Source organism: Danio rerio, chromosome 18, assembly GCF_052040795.2.
Source record: "Danio rerio strain M-AB ecotype USA chromosome 18, GRCz13ab, whole genome shotgun sequence".
Lineage (NCBI taxonomy): Eukaryota > Metazoa > Chordata > Actinopteri > Cypriniformes > Danionidae > Danio > Danio rerio.
The window spans coordinates 8,953,815-8,977,500 of record NC_141038.1 but is presented as its reverse complement, the minus strand read 5'-3'; the positions used below and the strand labels follow the sequence as shown (position 1 = coordinate 8,977,500).

The 23,686-nt window shown below is 35.7% G+C and overlaps 1 protein-coding gene and 1 long non-coding RNA gene across 14 annotated transcripts in view; both read left to right on the top strand.

Annotated features, from left to right (window-relative positions):
* Positions 1-23,686, top strand: part of shank3a (SH3 and multiple ankyrin repeat domains 3a) — a 368,633-nt gene that overhangs the window by 236,604 nt on the left and 108,343 nt on the right. The window lies entirely within an intron of this gene.
* Positions 3,056-8,088, top strand: LOC147832733 (uncharacterized). The gene is made up of 2 exons (XR_015514696.1): positions 3,056-4,771; positions 7,661-8,088. It is a non-coding gene; the product is annotated as an uncharacterized LOC147832733 (long non-coding RNA).

The window sequence follows — 23,686 nt, the reverse complement described above, 5'->3', positions numbered from 1 at the left end:
TTGTCATTATTACTGTTGATCATCAGTTGCCATCCTAAAATCTTTAGATCTTTAGATCATTAAATCTTTAGGCCTGTGCATAAAAATCTTAGTTTCTGAATTTTATATGGAAAATAACAGCAAATTAAAGTGTGTGTATGTGTGTCTGTGAGTGTGTGAAAGTGTAAGAGTGACCTTTGGGTACTTACTTTGAAATGTCTGAGAAAATGTAAATATGCATCTCAGCTCTCAGAACTAAATAAGGTAATTAAAAACAAAAACTGTGTATTTATACACCCACAAATGTGGCTATAATGGAAGGCAATAGGCAAAACAGCCACCAACAGTAAATTAGGGAGAAAAATAAAAACCTAACAATGCATCAAAACCAATGCTGTTACTGTCAAGGTCACATGTAAAAAAAAACAGTCACCGTTACTTTTTATATTTAAAATTCGTTATTTTGTGTGTTTTTTTCCACCAAATGAGTGACATCATTTATGATTTTGGCAATTAAAAAGTTAAAATCCTGTAATTTTCTAAACAATTTAGTAGTTTTGATGAGGACTGAGGGTAATTACAGATTTATGCATATATATATATATATATATATATATATATATATATATATATATATATATATATATATATATATATATATATATATATATATATATATGATGCATTTTTACTGCAGTTTATTGAGTAGATGGTTTTTTTCCTGAGTATAACAAAAGGATGATAAATTTGGCCAGAAAGTATTGTTGAGTTTTGGATGAACACATCCCCAACAGCACATAAGGGTTAAAGAGGTGTCCTTATTTATGTTGTGCTTAGTGTACATGAGTAATAATGAGTATTTCGGGTGAGTTATAGGTTTAAAATTATTTATTTGATTTTGAAAAGTTGTGAAAATAGGTGGGCTTCTTATATTTTTATACATTCTGGTTAATTTTAATTTCATAATAGTTTCAATTTCTGAAAAATTCCAATAGCAAAATTTGTTCATGCACCGTTGCAATGTAAAAAATAGTACTAAGTCAAAAATAAAATAAATGAATGACCGTTGCAATATAAAATAGTGATTTTGTGGTTCCTTCACTTCAAATGTGAGCATATCTGGGTTTTTGTTTTACCAGAAACTTCCAATAAAAGACCCTTTTACAGATGAGCACCAGTATTTGATTAGCTCCTTTAACATTTCCTGGTATGTTTGTCCACCTCATTAAAGATCTCCCATCGGCCAACCGTAAAACCGTAATTCTTTTAAAGTTAAAGAAATCAATTAGCTTTAATTGTGCATCTCCGCCAGTTTGCAGGCAGTATCCGTGGCTTCTTTCCCCGGACAGAGTCCTATTACTTTTCAGAGGAACTTAATAGAATTGGTATTTGAAGATGCCACTAGTTCCTGTTAATGGCTGAGAAGTTTGTGCTGCTGTGGTTAAAGTGATCATTTATAAACAGGCACTTGTACTGGAGGGTTTAGTCCTTTCTTTTGCAAAAGTGTGCTTTTTCACGCTCACTATGGAACTATGTTAAAGTCAGCCATAGTTATTGGAAAACGAGAGCACATCTGCCTGTCTCTTAGCAACAGGTGTGAGTGCTTGAATATGGTGTGTGTGCTTGCCAAATGATCTGGCTATTCACTGTCAAAGTTAAACTCTGGGCGATGTGAAAATATTTGTGTTCGGTCGGACTCTGCCAAGCCATTTGCTGTAGACATAGTGACCTAAATAAATACCCCTGCATGTTCGACACGCTGTAATCGCTCTCAAATGTGTTTGATATATAAAATATTAGTTCACATTAAAATATGACCCAGTTCTGCGTCTGGAAGCAGAAATGATTTGGGAAATAGTAAATGGGAATTTTTTTTTTTTTTCAAATGCACTTCAGTACACATATACACTACCAGACAAAAGTTTTGTCGTCAGTCCCATTTGTTAGAGCAACACATAATAACTTGACTTCTAGTTGATCATTAGGGAAAGTGAAAGAAGGTTGAACTGTTGAGCTGCATCCCAATCATCACAAATACTGCAGAAGATCTATTGGAACCCACATGGACTTAAGATTCTTACAGAAATCAGTCAAGTATGGTGAAGGAAAAATCATGGTTTGGGATTACATCCAGAATGGGGGTGTGCGGGAGATCTGCAGGGTGGATGGCAACATCAACAGCCTGAGCTAAATTCTTCAGCAGGATAGCGCTCCTTCTCATACTTCAGCCTCCACATCAAAGTTCCTGAAAGCAAAGAAGGTCAATGTGCTCCAGGATTGGCCAACCCAGTCACCAGATATGAACATTATTGAGCATGTCTGGTGTAATATGAAGGAGGAGGCATTGAAGATGAATCCAAAGACTTTTGAATAACTCTGGGAGTCCTGCAAGGACGCTTTCTTTGCTATTCCAGATGACTTTATTAATAAGTTATTTGAGTCATTACAGAGATGTATTGATGCAGTTCTCCAAGCTCATGGGAGTCATACAGAATATTAACTCTTTTTTTTTTCATTGCATCATGACTTTATATTCTATAATGGACATAATTTCTGTAAAAAATGACAATACTTTTGTCTTAGCAAAGTCAGATCTTACTGTCTTAATTAAATAATTAAAAATCAAGGGATGATCATATTTCATTTTGGTAAAATAAGCATAATCTAAAGGTCTTTGCCTTTCATATAAGCCACTTCTTACACCAAATTATCAACTAGAAGTCAAGTTATTATTTGTTGTTTTTAAAATTTGGATAAGGTGACAAGACCTTGTCTACATTTCTGGAGAGCACAAATTATGAAGCCACAGGTAAGTCTGGTTGCATTTTGTCTTGAATGCTACGAATGAATGAACTGTGTGGTATAAGTAATAAATAAATTAATTAAAACAACAGGTTTAAAAACGTAGTGAAATCACGCAACCATGACAGACTTTCTTTTTCTAGATTGTTTTTAAAAACACTATCGGTTGGGTTTAGAGACGGGGGGGTGGATGGGTCAGTCGGTCAGTCAGTCAGTCAACAGCAAGCTGGCCTAGTCGGCTGAAGTTTATGTTTTTCCCTCTGGTGGATTTTAAGGAGAAGAGGACATGCTATAGAAATTTGTGATCATCACAAAGCGTACACAGCGGCCTCTAGTGGATTTGCAAAAACAAAAACTCCGACCAGACGTACCTAAGATTACACATTTCGCTGTCTCATGAAATGAAGACTTGGGTACGTATCTGCAATGAGCTTGGGTTGGTTAAAAGCTATTCGTTACTAGTTAATTAGCTATTATTAGTTATTAGTTTTTATTAAGTTATTAGTAGGCCCACACAGAATCTGTGCACGCAGAATTTCACAGATTTTTAGCCCAATGTTGATTCTGTTTATTTACTTGTGTAAACGAGTGTGAATTCGTATTTATTCAGTGTTTAAATTAATTTCAGTAATATTATTGACTAATATGAATATATTGATGTGATTTATTTGCAATATAGTTTGTAAAGTAATATTTTCTGTCTTTTAGTAGATATATTATTTGAGAGACTTGCTTTGTTTACCAAATAAAGTGAATCTAATTGAGTTTGCTTTATGATATTTGAATTAGTTATGATACTCCCAAAATCATTCCGCATGAATCTGCAGATTTTTACCAAAATTCTGCACAAAGCAATAGCAAAAAATGTCTGCAGATTCTGTCTGGCCTTAATTATTAGTAACTGTTAAAGTTATGGTAACTAATAATTATAACTTTTCCAAATTTGATTGTAATGAAATATTGTTCACCTTTAGTAAAGATGTTTTAAAACAATAATTGTGTAAAGTGCTTTACAAATAAACTTTTTTGAACTGTGATTAAAATGTTTAAATACAGGTGATCGTAATTCAGAGTTGGTTTTAATTTATGTTTTGCAAGGTCACACAGAGCTAGTCTGCTGCAAATGATGCTCCAATCAAGTGGCGCTGTTGGATTTATGTTTGTCTGTGTGTGTTTTTTTGGGAATGTTTTATGGCGTGTGACAGCGTAATGAATGGCGCTTTTGATGTAGGTTGGTATTGTCCCGGTGCAGCTGTAGGGAGCCCATCTCATCAGCTCGCTTATGGCCGAAAGAGGCTTTCTGCTGACTCATGCCTGTGTATCATAGAGTCTGTGCGCTTGTGCTGAGTCACTCACAACTTTTATTAAGGTGACAGAGGAGAACATATGTTGCTTTATGGTGTGGATACGTCGAGTCTGAACATCTGCACTCAAAACACTCGCTTCAAGCTTTAGGCTGTGCACCAATTGCCACCAAGTTAAGAGTATAAAATGTTTAAATACAACCCTTTTGAATTAAAAGGGGTGTATTGAATTGATCAAAGTGGAATCATTTTTGATGTTACAAATGTTTTAATCATCCTCGGGGAAAAAGGAATGTCCAGAAATGTATCAAAGGGGTAGTTCACCCAGAAATTAAAATTCTGTCAATAATTACTCATGTCATTCAACCAAATTCAAACATTCAAATTTAACAAATATAACAAGTTCCAATCCAGGCTCATTGTGGATACTTATCCAGGTCTACATTACTGGGGACAGCCAAAATAAGTAATTGGAGGTACGTCAGCTTGCATTTTTTGTTTTTGCAAATTGACCAGAGGCCTCTTTGTACGCTTTTTGATAATCTCAATTTTTCCTTGCGCATCCTCCTCTCGCGTAAATCCACCAGAGGGCACAATATGCACTCCAGCCAACCAGGCCAGCTTTCTGTCGACTGACTGACTGACTGATGGACTGACCCCACCACCTTCCCTAAACCCAACCGATAGTGTTTTTTTTTAAAGCAATCTAAAAAAAGAAAAAGCCATTGTGGCCGCTTGATTTTACCATGTTTTCAGCTTGTGCTTATTTAATTAATTTATTCTTTTTTCTTTTTTTTTTTTGGTTTTTGGAACTGTTCTTCAACCGGACTCAAAACCCATCATCGTGGTTAACTTAGCTCCACATCCCAAGTCCATCGTAGTACGCGGTGGGCCACTGGGCAAACTGGTGACACCTGAAAAGCCGTTGGTGGAGTTATACCACCCCTAAGCATTTATTTTAAAAAAGAAATTCAGCCAGATGTACCTCTGGCTACATAATTTGGGCTCTCCAGAAATATAGACAGGGGTACGTATCCACAATGAGCCTGTTGACAAATTCAAGCGTTCAAATACAAGCCCTTTTAATTAGCAGGGGTGTATTAAATTGATCAAAAGTAGAATCATGTATGATGTATCAAAAATATTTTAATCTTCCTGCTGGGGTAAAAATATTGTCCATAAATGTATTAAAGGTGTAGTTCACCTAGAAATGAAAATTCTGTTAAAAATTACCCTCCCTTATGTCACTCAAACCCCTTCCCGAGACATTAGTTCATCTTCTTTAGAACACAAATTAAGACATTTTGGATGAAATCTGAGAGCTCCCTCATCCTCCATAGGCAGCAACTTTCAGAGTTCAGAAAAGAAAACACTTGCAGCTGGATTGACAAAAATGCTTAAAGGAATAGTTCACCCAAAAATAAAAACTACCCCATAATTTACTCACCTTCAAGCCATCCAAGGTGTAAATGTTTTTCTGTCAGATTAAGTAGTTAACAAAAATATCCTGGCTCTTTTATGCTGTATAATGTTGATAGATTGTGACTTATTTTCAAGCATCCAAACGCTTGGAAATGCACAAATCGTCAAACTAATCCATTCCCCACCAGCACCAGGGTGGTAACTATGAGATCAAAATCCCGCCAAGTGTATCATGGTCGCGGATCGAACAATAATGTGCGTGAATAAAAAAATTGACATTGCATGTAAAATTATAACACGCAAAAGCAAAACCTAAACCCAGAATAAGAAACAACGAGGTCGCATACCGAAAGATAATGAATTAAACATGAAATCGCATCTAAACAAAATTATTTTTCCACTCATATTTGAATGTTTTGTGTGCTAACGATCATTTCCCCTTCACTCTTGTTCCCACATTTTGGGCTTGCATTTCCAAAAGAAACAATTCAAATTTAATTTAAATCATATGCGGGCTTCAGCATCAATGTTGGTCGACTGGTCGAGATTGATAGTTGCTCCTCTAGCCAATAAGACAAAGGGGTAGTTGACGTCATTTCATTTAATGATGTGATTTTTTTTCTTATTCTGCATTTAGTTTTCACTTTTGCGCGTCATAATTTTACGCTCAGGGTCAATTCACGTGCATTATTTTTCAATCCATGACCGTGATATTTTAGGCAAGAATTCGATCTCATAGGTATCGCATGTTTTTTGAGGCAGATTGATGTGTTTTTTTCAAGAAAATTGTTTACTTTTTTATTATAAACTCAAATCACTGACTGTTTGTGGCCAAATGCATGTTATTCATGTGCTAATGTTGTTTTGAAGTCAAACTTATATGCGATTTTAGAATATTCAAAGTAGCGTAGTACGCAATGTAGGGACTTTTACACAAGTCATCATAGCTCAAAAGTTAACGAATGTGCGAATATAAAACCAACTTTACCTCAATACTATAATACCACATGGCAGGGCCGGGAAAAATGTTTATACTACTGTGTTCATCTGACAGGAAAAAGTCATATACATCATGGATATCTTGAGTGTGAGTAAATTATTGGGTAATTTTCATTTTTGGGTGAACTATTCCTTTATTATCAGGTGTAAATAGAGCACAAAAAGATAATCAGTCTTTCACAGCTGATGAAGAACACAAAGCAAACAGATAGTAAGACTGCTACTTTGTGTGTACGTGTGTGTTCTTTCTGACAGTTTGAAAGACATCTATAGCCTTCTGAGTCAATTAAACCGAAGATAAACAAGCAGCTACAAGGCAAACACGCATTTGTTTGTCTCTCCCACAATATTAATAAAGTGTGCAAATATCTGTTGTTCAATGACTTGTTTATTCATTGATTTCTCAGTATGAACATCTGTCTCACTTTTTCAGTCTGACTATTGCAACTTAATCAAACATCAAGCATATTTACCTGATTGGTCGGCATTTCTGAATGCTATTTTATCCATCTAAATTATGTTTGAGATAACAGATTAGTAGCAGGTAAATACAGATGGAGTCCGATGTTTAACAGAGCAAGACGTTTTTCTAACTCAAGTTCATTGCGGATATGTACCCAAGTAAAACATTTCTGGGGACAGCAAAATATGTAACCTTAGATACGTCTTCTGGCATTTTTTGTTTTTGCAAATCCACCAAAGCCCGGTGTGTACGCTTTCGGTATGCAAACTCGTTGTTTCTTGTATTATTTTTCAATCTGTGACCACAATACTTTAGTAGGGAATTTGATCCCATAGCTAGCGCTTGTCTTATGTAGCGGATTTTTTCAACAGAATTGTTTAAATTTGTTTAATTATGAACTCAAATCACTGACTTCCATTTGTGGCCAAATGCATGTTATTCACGTGCTGATGTTGTTTTAAAGTCAAACTTATTTGCGATTTCAGACTGAAAATTCAAAGTAGCTTGGCAAACTATAGGGACCGTGTCACAAAACACTTTTTGATGATCTCAAATTCCTCTCACACATCCTCTTCTCTCATAAATCCACCAGAGGGTGAAATGTACACTTCAGCCGACCAGGCCAGCTTGCTGTTGAATGAATGACTGATGGACTGAAACACCCACCTTCTTCTCAAAACACAACCGATAGTGTTTTTAAAAGCAATCTGGAAAACAAAGCCATCGCTGCTGCATGATTTCACAACGTTTTCAGCTTGTGGTTTATTTATTTATTTAATTTTTGCTTTTGTTTTACCTGGTTTCTAAAACTGTTCTTTGTTGTACTCGAACCCCATTGTGACTGTCAACTCCGATCCGCTAAAGTAGAAAAGTCATCAATACAGAGATCAGCTAAAATGAACAGAAGCCATTGGCGGCATCATACCACCCTGTAGAGTTCATTTTAAAGATGTACCTCTAGCTACATAATTCATGCTTTCCAGAAATGTAGATAGGGGTACGTATCCACAATGAGCCTGTGCTGAGTTTTTCACAGTATTTCTTATAACATTTTTTCTTCTGGATAAAGTCTTATTTGTTTTATTTCAGCGCGAATAAAAAAGGCTTTCAATTTTTCTATATTATTAGACCCCTTATGCAATTTTTTTCCCGATAGTCTACGGAACAAACCATCATTTTACAATGACTTGCCTAATTACCCTAATCTGCCTAGTTAACCTAATTACCCTAAGCCTTTAAATTACACTTTAAGCTGAACATTAATATCTTTAAAAAATCTAGTAAAATATTATTTACTGTCATTATGGCAAAGATCAAATAAATCAGTTATAAGAAAATGATTTATTAAACTTATAATGTTTAGAAATGTGTTGAAAAAAATCTTCTCTACTTTGAAAACAAAATTTTGGTTAAAAAAAAAAAAAAAAAAAAATATATATATATATATATATATATATATATATATATATATATATATATATATATATATATATATATATATATGTATATATATATATATATATATATATATATATATATATATATATATATATATATATATATATATATATAAAAGAATTAAAATGGAACAGGAGAGCTAATATATCTAACTTCAGCTGCAAATTTAAGTGCACCTGAATACTCTGCTTCACACTTTAAAATACGGAAAATAGGTTACATCACAGAAATGTTCCCTTCCCATCTAAGTGGGTGATTCTTGGCTGGAAATTGAGCTACATTTATTGCTGATGGTCAGAAGTCTGGCTGTGAGAGTTATTAAAAGTGAATACATGGCGGCTTTCTCTGGAAAATCTTTTCAAATGTCAGTTATTCAGTCTGGCAGACTGATCAATGCTGCTGTTTGTGTTTGTGTTTGTGTTGTTCCTGCTTATAATGAGTAAACGTTATACTTACATCAGCTCGCGCTTGTTTGTATCTGATATCTTTGATCCCAAGGTTAATGCGCCACTTGGTGCATTTTGACTTTTCTTCCGCGGCTGACCACCTGTATTTCTCACACCTGGCCTTGCTTCAAACTTTTGCCCCCCTACAATCCACAGCACCTGTCTTTCTCACACACACACACACACACATATTCAGACACACACAAAGCTTGGCAAATGCATAATACCTTTCTGCTTATGGCATGTTGTAGATGTACTCTGTCTTTCTTTTTTTAACACTGACTCACTCACACTTTGAGAGTGTTTAATTAGAGGGTTTGTCTTGACAAAAGCATCTTGTGACTAATTTCAAATAAGCCGTATTTTGAAAAATAGATTTATTTTTCTTGCTTTTTAGAGAAATAAATGTTCAATAGAGTGTGTGGACTTTATTATTTAAACTGTGAATCTGCAAAAACAAACATGACCCTTTTGAAATGGTCATGCTTGTGACATGAACTATTAATAGGTTACCATTTGTAAATTTTTAAAACTCACAAACTATATATTTTTATTTGCTCAATTATTGTACAATGATTTGTGTATCCCTTTAAAAATATTTCAGACAATGTTATTGTGTTTATTTTAGATAACAATAATACAAAACAATTTTTATTTGTTAATATTTGAGTAGTTGTTTATTTTTAGTTTTAAAAAATAGTTATTTATATTTATTTGGATTATTTGCTATCAAGTGTTTATTTGGTCACACTTCACAATAAAACTCCATCAGTTAATGTCCTGTATTTACTAACAGAACTAAGAAAGGACAATACTTGTGCTGCATTTATTGATTGTAGTTTGTTAATTATTTATTAACATTTTTAGTGTGTTATTAAAATCCAGTTTTATGCTTGCTATCATTGTTTAATGCTCTGTGAGTTAACATGAACTAATAACTCTACAGCTATTTCCATTATTAATGTTAGCAAAGATGAGTAAACGCTGTTATAAATGTTTTAATTATTTGTTTGTGTTAGTAAATGCAGTACATTACCTAATTGAACCTTATTTATATGCAACTATTGATTTTGTTTTCTCTATTCATATCACAGTAGATACACACTTACAGTTCGGAAACACTTAAAAGTGGATGGATGGATGGATGGATGGATGGATGGATGGATGGATGGATGGATGGATGGATGAATGGATGGATGGATGGATGGATGGATGGATGGATGGATGAATAGAATGATAGGCAGGTGGATAGACAGATAGACGGATGAATGGATGGATGGATGGATGGATGGATGGATGGATGGATGGATGGATGGATGGATGGATGGATGGATGGATGGACAGAATAATAGACAGATGGATGGATGGATTGATGGATGGATGGATGGATGGATGGATGGATGGATGGATGGATGGATGGATAAACAGAATGAGAGACAGGATAAGCATAATGATAGTCAGGTGAATGGTTGGATGGATGGATGGATGGATGGATGGATGGATGGATGGATGGATGGATGGATGGAATGATAGGCAGGTAGATAGACAGATTGATGGATGGATGGATGGATGGATGGATGGATGGATGGATGGATGGATGGATGGATGGATGGATGGATGGATGGATGGATGGATGGACAGAATAACAGACAGGTGGATGGATGGATGGATGGAATAATGGATGGATGGATGGATGGATGGATGGATGGATGGATGGATGGATGGATGGATGGACAGAATAACAGACAGGTGGATGGATGGATGGATGGAATGATGGATGGATGGATGGATGTATTTATGGATGGATGACTGGATGGATGGATGGATGTATTTATGGATGGATGACTGGATGGATGGATGGATGGATGGATGAATGGTTGGATAGATGGATGGATGGATGGATGGATGGATGAACAGAATGATAGGTGGATGGAATAATGGATGGAATGATGGATGGATAAATGGATGGATGGATGGATGGATGGATGGATGGATGGATGAACAGAATGATAGGTGGATGGAATAATGGATGGATGGATGGATGGATGGATGGATGGATGGATGGATGGATGGATGGATGGATGGACAGAATAACAGACAGGTGGGTGGATGGATGGATGGATGGATGGATGGATGGATGGATGGAATAATGGATGGATGGATGGATGATGGATGGATGGATGGATGGATGGATGGATGACTGGATGGATGACTGGATGGATGGATGGATGGAATAATAGACAGATGGATGGATGATGGGTGAATGGTTGGATAGATGGATGGATGGATGGATGGATGAACAGAATGATAGGTGGATGGAATAATGGATGGAATGATGGATGGATGGATGGATGGATGGATGGATGGATGGATGAACAGAATGATAGGTGAATGGAATAATGGATGGATGGATGGATGGATGGATGGATGGATGGATGAACAGAATGATAGGTGGATGGAATAATGGATGGATGGATGGATGGATGGATGGATGGATGGATGGATGGATGGATGAACACAATGATGGATGGATGGGTGGATGGATGGATGAACACAATGATGGATGGATAGATTAATGTTTTTATTTAATATTTGTTCATGTTAGTAAATCATTTCTTCTATATTTATATATTTGATGAATTCCTTAATTGATTTATCATTATTATTGTTGTTGTTGTCATTGTCTTTGTTTCTTTGTCTATTGTTGCTCCCCATTGATTATCCTATTTCTGTTTTTAATATGCCAAGTTATTAAGGTAAAACTAATGACAACCACTGAATAACTGCCGGAAAAATTCCTGTTTAATTCTGATAGCAAAAACAGGCAACATGAGCCAGGACTTTCAAACATTATTTTATGATTCTACAAACGAATAGTGCTGGACATGATATTGCAACAGGCTTCTGGAACAAAGTTGTGTTGTTGTTTCTAAATGGTCAGATCTTCTGAGCAGCAGTGCTTCGTGTGAATGCCTATTATTCCTAAGAGCAGTCTGAACACACCAACAAAAGCCATTGATCAGTAGGCCATGATTGATGTTCTGATAGGCCGGGACTAATCAATAGGCTGAAGCAGTGTGTGGGTGTGATGGGCAGAGCAGGGGCTTCCTCTCTCACTGCTGCTGACTGTAAACTTCCTACTCCACCACAGATACAGTACAGTGCAGCTGATGGAGCTCTAATATAAACATACCCTTTTTGCTGAGCTGAACCTGAGGAAGTTGTGCTGATAGTGAATTTAAACGAGAAAGAAACAGAATGTTCAAGGAATAGATCAATTTCCTCATCATTTATTCACCTTTATGTCTTTTTAAATCTTTCTTAATATACTGTAAACTAACACAACAGGTGAAAATATCAATACAGCTCTTTAATTTCATGGTTCTGGCAGAATGCAATAGATTCATGAAATACTTGTAAAATAGCCTTTATGATTCATGCTTTATATTCCAGGTGATCTGTGGGGTGTGGGTTTATTTATTTATTTATTTATTTATTTATTTATTTATTTATTTATTTATTTATTTGTTTATTTATTTATTTGTTTGTTTGTTTGTTTGTTTTTTGTTTATTTATTTATTTATTTTTATATATTTGTTTATTTATTTATTTTTTATTTTTGTGAATTTAAACCCCTATGACTTGGACTAGTGATTGGTTGTAGTTGAAAAGCATTCATTAATGAATAAATTTTGTTTTTGTGAACTGGATTTTTAGATTTTATTTTTTTTTTTTCAAATGTGACTTAATAGTATTTCTAAACTAATTGAAGAGTTTTTAGATTAATATTTTAGTTACACTCTTAGAATAAAAGTATTAATTATGAGTAATAATACAAAATCTGTACACATTGTTTATGTAGATGGATAAATAGTAAACAGATGGATGGATGGATGGATGGATGGATGGATGGATGGATGGATGGATGGATGGATGGATGGATGGGTGGATGGATGGGTGGGTGGCTGGATGGTTGGGTGGATGGATGGGTTGATGAATGAGTTGATGGATGGATGGGTGGATGAGTAGGTGGATGGATGGGTTGATTAAATGATAGACAGATTGATAGATTAATGGATGGATGGATGGATGGATGGATGGATGGATGGATGGATGGATGGATGAATGGATGGATGAGTATTGAGTTTGATTGATGGGTGGATGAATGGATGGTTGGGTTGCTGAAATGATGGACAGATGAATGGATGGAATGGTCGGTGGGTGAATGGGCTGATGAAATGATTGAATAATGGATGGATTGATGGATGAACAGAATGATCAACAACAGGTGAATGGATTGACAGACAGGCGGATGGATGGATGGATGGGGGGTAGGTGGATGAATGGGCTGATGAAATGATCAACAGGTAAATGGACTGACGGACACACAGATGATGGATGGATGGATAATTGACAGGTGGATGGCTGGATGTATAAATTGATAGATGGTAGAGTAATAAATAGATTTTAAAACATGTATATGTTTGATGAAAAAGCAGCATACAGGTTTGAAAACAGAACTTTTGAACTGCAATACGATCAGATCCAATATAATTTGGATGTGAACCCAAAAACACCCACACCTTCAGCCAATCCCTGTTAATGCAACAACAGTCATGAAAAATCATCACACTCGCACATAATTCTCCCAGAGAAGGAGCGTTTTTCATCTCACATCGCTCATCAAAGATGAACTTTGCAATCTTTCTCTTTGATTAAATTCATTAAGCAGTCACGCAGTGTTAACAAAATCACTAATGCAGGAGAATACAGGGGGAGGGTGACAGACTGAGAGCGTTTCTGCCAGACTATTGTACCTGTCGGCCTGCTGTCAGAGAGAAACGCTTTAACTGTCCTTTTAATCTTCTCGAACTTCTTTTATCTGTTGCTTGGAGAGAGACAGACAGAGGTAAGAGAGTAAAGCTGGAGAATAAGAGGCTGCGATAATGGTTGCTAATGGTGTTCTTGGTCTAACAGTTTTAAATATTGCTGATTTGAATAAGATTGCTGTTCTGTATAGTGTGTTGTTGGAGGAAGGAAACATGCCGCTTTCTGCTGCAGTCACTGACAGTTGATGAGACGAATGGACTGATTTTGCTTTAATCATCGTAGTGAATAGTGTAGTATTTTACTGAGATTATAATAATCAAACTCGCATGTACTGTAGTTTGCCTTTGGTTAGCTGATTTAGTTTCAATATAGATTTTCAGTGTAATATTGTATATGAGAAAATTATCAAAGTCATATTAATACATACAATAGGTGAGAGTTCATAGTGACCATTACCACAGCACGATCTACCACCTCCACTGTAAAGGAAAAGGAACGTGTTTTTTAGGTATGACTGCAGTTTGCAACTATGTTGCCAGGTAGCATAAAAAGATAGGATGCGAACGGACAAAAATAGACTATACATTAGCTGTAAATACTCTGCTACTTGTATAAACAATGAAACAAGGCATTATAAGTCCTTCATTGATCATTAAAAGACAACTAGGCTACATTATTTAAAGGAATCAAGAACAACAAATAACCTTTGGGGTGAAGTGCTTAAGTCCGCTATATGCTTCAGCACCAAAACACCTAGCCGGATTGAAACACACCATTTACCCACATCCCATAAATGGTTAACTATATGCGATAAACAAAACATAATTCCATTTTTAATAATAATAATCAGGGCTTAACATTAACACCGAGCAACCTGCCAAATGCGGGTAAATTTTGGCTTAGCAGGTTAGACAGTCACTCTCACTAGCCACTTTGGCTGGTTGAAAATATTTCTTAAATTGTGGTTTCGAAAAAGCAGGTTTCGACTATAAGGATGACCCAATATGCGTGCAAATGTGATCTTAGAATCGAGAAACAGCACGACTAGCAACAATAATTGCTTTCTTGCGAGCAATAGAAAGCAGATGAATACCAACTGAGAGGATAATCACTGGCGCTAACAGCTGATGTGATGCGAGCGACTATTTAATCCACGTGAGCACTCATGTTTCCTTGCTTTAAGCAACCGTGCCTGAAACGAAACTGTGATCGGTTTTCTTTCGTCCATTCATTCATTCATTCATTCATTCATTCATTCATTCATTCATTCATTCATTCATTTTCTTGTCGGCTTAGTCCCTTTATTAATGCGGGGTCACCACAGTGGAATGAACCACCAACTTATCCAGCAAGTTTTTACCCAGCGGATGCCCTCCAGCCGCAACCCATCTCTGGGAACATCCACACACACATTCACACACACACTCAAACACTACGGACAATTTAGCCTACCCAATTCATCTGTACCGCATGTCTTTGGACTGTGGGGGAAACTGGAGCACCCGCGAAGAAGGCAGAAGGCAGGGAGAACATGCAAACTTCACACAGAAACGCTAACTGAGCCGAGGTTCGAACCAGCGATCATCTTGCTGTGAGGCGACAGCACTACCTACTGCATCACTGCCTCGCCCAGTTTTCTTTCATATAGTTAAAAAAGTTATGCACCCACAGTCTTGCTGCTTTCAAGAGCTCCAAATGTGTCTTTTTGTAAGCAGCACCGGTTGCTTTCGCTTTGAACAGATTATTAATTGGCCTTAACCATGTGATCATCCTTTCATTATCACACACAGTATGTTTTTCACCTGCTTTCATTTGATTACAGTTTTTGTTAATATGGTTTTACTATTTTTTTTTTTTACAACAACATTGCTTTAATATGAGATTAACTCTCCATTTGTGTGTAGTTAACTGGTGAAATGAGAGAGAGCGAGGACAGATTACTGCATATTTTTAATACATGACAATAATTATTTTTAAAAGTCAATTTTTTTTTGTTTGTTTTTTTAAGAAATGTTTTGTTAAATAAAAAATATTTAATTATTTAAAAAATAGTGTACATCTATATTTAGCTTGTTTTGACACATTTGAAATTTGTGGCTAAGAAATAATTGTTTGGTGTGGTCAGAGATAAATTTGGTAAATCCCTAATTTTGAGTTCTAAAGACATGTGAAATAAAAACTATTTGTAATACAACACTATGAAACCATGACCCATTTGCTCATACATGACATACAAAATGTGAAATGAATGAGGAGGCATGTGGACAAAACACAAAATCTAAATCAAGTAATTTTAGCATGTCAAAGTCATATTTAAGCATATAAAAAAATGTTTCCCAACAATTGTGGCTAGAGAAAATGCAGAGTGGCTAGTAACATTGGAAATCAAAAAAGTTAATGTCAAACCCTGATAATAATTGTATTAATTATGACATTCTTCTTTTTAATAGGTTAAAGTAAAGACTAAAAATGAAAAAGAAATGCTGTTCAGGAGCAATGTGCTCACATTGACAGGTCAAATCAGCTTCTTTCTCTCTTTCAAAGTTCAAAGCAAATTTGAATGCCAAAGGATTTTAGATATGTATATAAAATAGCCCATGTAATATATTAACATTATCAAATTAATAAAATAATTAGCAAATGAGAAATAAATGACGGAAAAGTTGATAAAAACAGACATTATCTCTAAAAGTTATAATAATTGCAAGATTAATTTTTTTTTTTTAAATAAGGCAAATGCGTTGATTAACTACTAATGGTGTATATATTTTGCAGCCAGTTTAGTTGTCATTTCGTCATCTACGAGTAGGCTGTATAACCAAAGTTTTTCTGAGTCATTTAGATTACAGAATATATTACTTAGCCTACGTTTTCTTTCGGTATCGCGGCTGTGCGTGCGCTGTCAGCTGAATACAGGCCTTAAAATAAATTTAAAAAGCAACTAGACTGCGCACTGATATTCGTTAAAGCGCCATCCAGCGGTCAAAAGCTGCTGGCGCACCAACTACTGCCGCCGCCCCGGTATGAATGGCGGGAAAGGTAACAAACTAGTAGTGACATCTGTATCAAGTATATACATTTTCAACACTAATAAACATAATCATTTTCTAATTTCTTCTGTCTTTGCCATGATGACTACATATATTACTAGTTATTTTTTAAGATGCTAGTATTCAGCTTAAAGTAACATTTAAAGGCTTAACTAAGTGGATCTTATAAGCTAGTTATTGGACCACGGTGGTTTGTTTTGAGGTCAGTTCTTTGTTCTAATAATATTGTACTATATTAATATTTTGATTGAAAATTATTAAAAAGTAAAACAGATTTAATTTTATGCAAATAAAAAATTACTTTCTTGAGAAGCAATAAATATAAAAAAAAATTTATGAATTATACAAAATTATTTATCAATTATATAATTTGTGCATTTAATTTAGCTACAGTTGAAGTCAGAATTATAAGAATTATTATTATTTCTTTTTTAAATATTTCCCAAATGTTTAGCAGGGCAAGGAAATTTTCACAGTATGTCTGATAATATTTTTTTCTTCTGGAGAAAGTCTTATTTGTTTTATTTTGGCTAGAATTAAAGCAGTTATTAATTTTTTAAACACCATTTTAAAGACAAAATGATCAGCCTCTTTAAGCAATTATTTTTTTCGACTGTCTACAGAACAAACCATCATTATATAATAACTTGCCTAATTACCCTAACCTGCCTAGTTAACCTAATTAACCTATTTAATTCTTTAAATATGACTTTAAGCTTTATAGAAGTGGCAAAGATAAAATAAATCAGTTATTAGAAATTAGGTATTAAAACTATTATGATTAGAAATGTGTTGGAAACATCTTCTTACCGTTAAACAGAAAATGGGGAAAAAATAAACAGGGGGGCTGATAATTCTCACTTCAACTGTATGCATGTTTGTATACAACTTTGTACACTCACTGGCAACTTTGTTAGGTACACCTTGCTAGTACCAAGTTGGACCTCCTTTTGCCTTCAGAACTGCCTTAATCCTTTGTGGCATAGATTCAACAAGGTACTGGAAATATTCCTCAGAGGTTTTACTCAGATAGCATCACGCAGTTGCTGCAGATTTGTCAGCTGCACATCCATGATGCGAATCACCCGTTCAGGTTCTGGTGACTGTGGAGGCCGTTTGAGTACAGTGAACTCATTGTGACGTACAAGAAACCAGTCTGAGATGATTCGCGCTTTATGACATGGTGCGTTATCCTGCTGGAAGTAGCCATCAGAAGATGTGTACACGGTGGTCATAAAGGGATGGATATGGTCAGCAAAATTACTCAGGTAGGCTGTGGCACTGACATGATGCTTAATTGATACTAATAGACCCAAAATGTGCCAAAAAATATCCCCCACACCATTACACCACCACCTGCAGCCTAAACTGATGATGCAAGGCAGCATGGATCCATGCTGTCATGGTGTTGATGTCAAACTCTGACCCGAATGTCGCAACAGAAGACTTTTCCAGTCTTCAGTTGTCCAATGTTGGTGAGCCTGTGAAATTGTGGCCTCATTTTCCTGTTCTTAGCTGACAGGAGTGGCACCTTCTGCTGCTGTAGCCCATCTGCCTCAAGGTTGGACACGTTGTGCATTCAGAGATGCTCTTCTGCATGCCTCGGTTGTAACGAGTGGTTATTTGAGGTACTGTTGCCTTTCTATGAGCTGGAATTAGTTTGGCTATTCTCCTCTGACCTCTGGCATCAACAAGGCATTTGTGCTCACAGAACTGCCGCTCACTGGATATTTTCTCTTTTTCAGACCATTCTTTGAAGATGGTTGTGCGTGAAAATCCCAGTAGATCAGCAGTTTCTAAAACACTCAGACCAGCCGGTCTGGCACCAACAACCATGCCATGTTCAAAGTCACTTGAATCACCTTTCTTTCCTATTCTGATGCTTGGTTTGAACTGCAGCAGATCGTCTTGACCATGTCTACATGCCTAAATGCATTGAGTTGCTGCCATGTGATTGGCTGATTTTGCATTAACTAGCAGTTAGACATGTGTACCTAATAAAGTGAACGGAGAGTGTATGTTTGTGTGTATAAAAATATACAAAAGCATATAATTTCTTTTCAAATCCTGTTGTATTTTTTGAACATATGATTTGACATTGTAATGCTCACCATGGGATTTACAGTGCATGTTTGCATATTAGCTGCACAGTATTCCATAGAGCATTTAAAGGTGTTTTTATCAGTATTAGGACATCACTGTGATGATTGCAGACATGACCAGACTGCCCAAAATATGTTTGTCAGGATCTAATACTGCCCTGCGCAGCATGCCGCTCTCTTTTTCCATCCAACCCAGAGCTGTTCAGAAAACTGTCCTGCTTCTGACAGTGCGATTTGCTCTAAAGGCTGGAAACAAAAAGCAGATCGCCTAAATCCCCTCCGCGGGATTTCTGTCATTAACTCGGAGAAGAAAGCCTGTCGCTCCGTCTGCCGGTGCACATGCTGTCCACTTCCCTTCCGGATTTTTCAGAGATGGCAATTAGGTCTAAGAGAATCATGCTGTTACATGTCTATATATTTACAATGGGTTGTCCAACTGCACAGCCATTGCCACAGTTTAAGCATGCAAGTAAGAAATGCTGTGATTTTGCCATGGTTGGTTGAAGAGAGGGTTGTCTTACAAAGTTCACGAAATATTGGCTGACTCTTAATATCAAAAATGCAGACAAACGACGAGCGACAGACCGGAAGTCATTCATTTTCCAATGGAGAGCAGTTCGGGAGCTGCGTGGAGTTCCGATCATCTCCGTATGCGGAAAATTCGGATCCGAATTGAGCTGCGGATCCGTTGAAATATTTGAACTCCTGCGACTAGACCGTATGCGACCTGCCGACCGGATATGATGTATTCCAGTGTTGTACCAGCAGATCCGTGCGCGAGATGAGAAATAGGAGTTTATATGGTTATTTTTTGAATTATGAAAAGTCTATATTTTAAAAAAAAACTATTCTGTTCATAAATGTAAGTAATAAAATAATCTTTTTTTTATGTCGTCTCCACATTCCCTCCAATATTTTAGCGGCCTATGACTTTCTAGCAATTATTCATTTATTAAAACATGTAAACGCACAGAGAATAAAGGCTCTTGCTTTTGCACACCTTTATTTCGGACACCATGAGTATCAGCTTCTCCCCCACGGTGCACGACAACACTGAAAATACTGTGCGGCTGCCACAAGGGGGCGTATTCCGACAGTCGTGTCCAAATGTTGTGTGCAGTGGAAAGGCAGCTTTAGAGTTGAAGTCAAAATTATTAGCCTTCCTCTGAATTATTTGTTTTTCTTTTTTAAATATTTCCCAATGATTAACAGAGGAAGAAACTGTTCACAGTTTGTGTGATAATATTTTTCTTCTGGACAAAGTCTTATTTGTTTTATTAGTTTTGTTTTATAAAAGCAGTTTTTAATTTAAAAAAATATATAAAAATAAAACATTTTAAGGTCAATGTTTAGAAACTGAAAGCACATCAGCAGCAGAGAAAAATCAGATTTAATTTTTAAAACAATGGCATATTAATAAATTAGCAAATATATACCTGAAATTTGTGATGCAATCACAGTGGAGCATTCAATAAATCCTCATTTTCCTCAGAGCGAAACAAATCATCCACCCATACAGTTGAGTAGTGCACGGGAACAAACAAAAATATAATTAGTATATTTTTCTTGGAAAAAATATCTTTTGAAACGAATTTCATTTGCTATAATTTTTAACTTAATCTTTTGTTGGTCAGTTATCTATCAACAAGAATAACGAATAACATTCGAGGTGATGCACTTAAAAACAAGTCCGTTATATGCGCCAAAACAAGAATTGCCATGAGATTGTGTTGGTTTGGTGAATAAAATAATAATCTTACCTAAATAAAAATAAAGTGACATATTCACAGTTTCAGAGAAGCCAATATTAAACTGTTTTCACTATTAATGCCAAATTTGAATAATCAGGAAATGCTTTTGCAATAGGCGAGGCAGTGGCGCAGTAGGTAGTGCTGTCGGCTCACAGCAAGAAGGTTGCTGGTTCAAACCTCGGCTCAGTTGGCGTTTCTGTGTGGAGTTTGCATGTTCTCCCTGCGTTTGTGTGGGTTTCCTCCAGTTGCTCCGGTTTCCCCTACAGTCCAAAGACACGCGGTACAGGTGAATTGGGTAGGCTAAATTGTCTGTAGTGTATGTATGTGTGGATGTTTCCCAGAGATAGGTTGCGGCTGGAAGGGCATCCGCTGTGTAAAAACGTGCTGGATAAATTGGCAGTTCATTCCGCTGTGGCAACCCCAGATTAATAAAGGGACTAAGCGGACAAGAAAATGGATGAATGAATGTTTTTGCAGTGTATTTGCAGCACTGAACATGTTCCCAGATTACCTAGAAAGGACAAACTCTGTTGGAAGGATGAGAGAACTCAGAAACTTGTTCTGAGAGTAAAGATATCTGCATATTTGTGTCAATCTGTCAGATAAAATTGCTTAAAGCACTTTAATATTTTATAAAGCGTAGTTAAAGTTTGCATAACCAATGATTGACCTTATCCACTCGTAACCCACCCATAAGTAAGTATGCAGCCTATTTTTTGATTACCTGACTGTGGATTAACAATAGCACTGGAAATAACTGAGAAATTATATGCACAGCAGTGTCACCCACGTGACAGAACTCATCGTGAAGAACTAGAAAAATTAAACATGCTTGACTTTCTGCAATGGTGTCATGGTATCGGTTGCTGTGAACTATGCCACATTACACAAGAAAATTGCGTGTCATGATGCCCATTTGAAGTTTACGAATCCCAACGACACACTACATCAAGGAAATTGTGCTGAAATTGTGACAAATTTGTGCGGGGGCTTAACTTGCCTAAAACGTTAAGCATTTAAATGTGACTTTAAGCTGAATACTATCTAGAAAAACATCTAGTAAAATATTATGCACATATTATATTAAGTAATATTATGTCAGCATGGCAAAGATAAAAGAAAACAGCCATTAGAAATGAGTTATTAAAACGTTTAGAAATGTGTTGAAAAAATCTTCTTTCCTTTAAACAGAAATTGGGGAAATAAATAAACAGGGTGGCTAATCATTCAGATGGGTTAAAATCTCTGTAGATCCCAAGAACATACGCTAGCCCAATGATTGAAGATTGTAAACACATAGCTGATTCCAAGCCAGTGTGTATGTGTGTGTGTGTGTGTGGCTGAATCAGAGGCTGAGAATAGAAAGCTCTGAATTCCTGGAGTGTTTCCATATGGCTCATATTGGAAAAGAGTGGAGTCATGTGCAGGTGACGAGTCCGACTGCGATCAGAACAAAGGGTGGACTGAACCCAGCGCAGAGATGCTTTGATAGGCCTCGACATGAAGCAGAGCCGAGCCTGAGTCATCAGTGAAGAAAGCTGTGCAAGATTAGTGTGAGAGGACTGATCACACTGTACAATATGGAGAAAACTGGGGAGGGAGGAAAAGAGAAAAACAAAAGGCGGTTTGTTTGTTCCTGGCTGTGTTAGTTCATTAGCAAGCTAGTGGGGGAGAGGGCAGCGCTCTGGGCATGAAGTCAACCTGCAGACCTGATGAAGGGCAACTATTATATGAGCCAGATAAACACTGCTTCACCTTTGGACACCAAATAATACTGAATAAACAAATCAAGATGTGCTTATATAAATTAGTTGTTATACATGTATATATATACATGTTAAATAATACAAATGTTTTCTGTTTATCTACGGATTTGGATAGCATTATGGGATGTTAATCTCTGCTCTGTTGATTTTTAATGTTGAAAATTTAACTCTGCAGCTTTAAAAAGTGACTTTTATTGACATTTTAGTAGTTTGAAATAAGATCATGTATAAGATTTAATATATGGGCCGAAGTTGAGTAAAAAAACTTGTTCAACATTAACGTAACATATAGCCTCATAAAAATAAACAATGTGTCTAGTTTTAAGATCTGTAAGAGGACAAACTTAGATAGGAAGAGAAACATTTTTTTTTCCATTGTGAACTGAACAAATTTCAATTCCACCAAATCTCAGTATACAGCTTATTTCAAAATGAAATGACGTATGGCAGTCAAACATTGCCTAAGATAATTTTTGTATGTAGTTTAACCAATATTTCCACAATATATATAATAATTATACATTTGTCAATGAGAGATGAGTAAAAGAAGAAATAAGTTTAAGTAATAGACAAATGAAGTATGTGGTAATGGGGTGGGAAAATAATATGCTTGCGCTTCATCCCACTCCATTTTTGACCATGTTGAAATGTATTTTTTGTTAATGATATTTCATGTATGATATTTTTGACCGAAAAATAAATAAATAAAATAAAATAAAATAAAAAATTAATTACTTGTATGCTGAATTGTACACCTGTCACACTCTAAAATTAAATATTAATTTGGTTAAGAGCTTATTAGAAAATAAATAAACTGAATTTGTATATTAAATGGAGCATGAACTTATACATTGTGAATAAACTTTTAATGTATCATGAGAACTTTACAAATATTTTTAAAAAATGTGTGTGGTGATGGAAATGACATTTGAACTGTTTATTGTAAAAAAAAAAGTTAACAATACGTAGCTTTGAATTGATACTAGCCTTTCATTTACACAAAATTATCTTATTTACCTTAATTTTGTTTGGTATTTAAAAACATCTTTGAAGGTACAACATGTTTGGAAATGACGTAGAATAAGTGTATTTCCTCATCGAGCAATATTTACCTTGATTTTTCTTGTTGTTGATAAAAATTTTAATTTCCTCCATTTTAAACATGTGCTCAGATGGCACTATTCATTTTCATAGAAACCACCTAAATAATCTTTCACACAAACTTTTTAAAGCGACATTACAGTGTTGTGGTGGAAATGACACTGATACTGTGCGACAGCTATATTTTGTATAATAAATAATATTGATAATAGT